This window comes from Austrofundulus limnaeus, unplaced genomic scaffold, assembly GCF_001266775.1.
Source record: "Austrofundulus limnaeus strain Quisiro unplaced genomic scaffold, Austrofundulus_limnaeus-1.0 Scaffold0, whole genome shotgun sequence".
Classification (NCBI taxonomy): Eukaryota; Metazoa; Chordata; class Actinopteri; order Cyprinodontiformes; family Rivulidae; genus Austrofundulus; species Austrofundulus limnaeus.
This window is the reverse complement of record NW_013952402.1, coordinates 4,854,722-4,855,276: the sequence shown is the minus strand read 5'-3', so window position 1 is coordinate 4,855,276 and position 555 is coordinate 4,854,722.

Here is a 555-nt window from a genome sequence, read left to right as displayed (position 1 = left end):
TTTTTAGTGTTTTTATTGTTGATTTGTTTTATTGTTTTTGGCCAGTACAGCACTTTGTGTCAACAGCCGCTGTTTTAAAGCGCTTTATAAATAAAGTTGATTTGATTTGATTCTCCTTGAATAAAGACAGCCACCATCAGTGATTAGTGTGAAGCCTTGGACTTGATAAATGTGCTACGAATTCAGGAGGCGACAGCTCTGAGCCAGCATGTATATTTTATAAATATAAATAATTAGAGGACCAGCTTTAATAAGCTGAAGAGTTTCAATAAAAATATAAACTGTAAAAACTAAAGCAGACCTATCAGAAGGTGATTGTCCTGTATGGTTTATGGACAGCAACATAACAAAACCTATCTGTTCTAGCTTTTAGTTTTTTAATTTTTTTTGAGGCCCCCCTGTGTTCACCTGAAGTGATTTGTGTTTGAGTTCAGAAACACTTGAAGCCATTTCACCTCAGAATTCTGCACGTCGTTGACCTGACCTCAACATTATCTCTGAAACGTGCGAGGCCGATCAGCTGTGGAAAAAAAAAAGAAGCAACAAACAAAAACT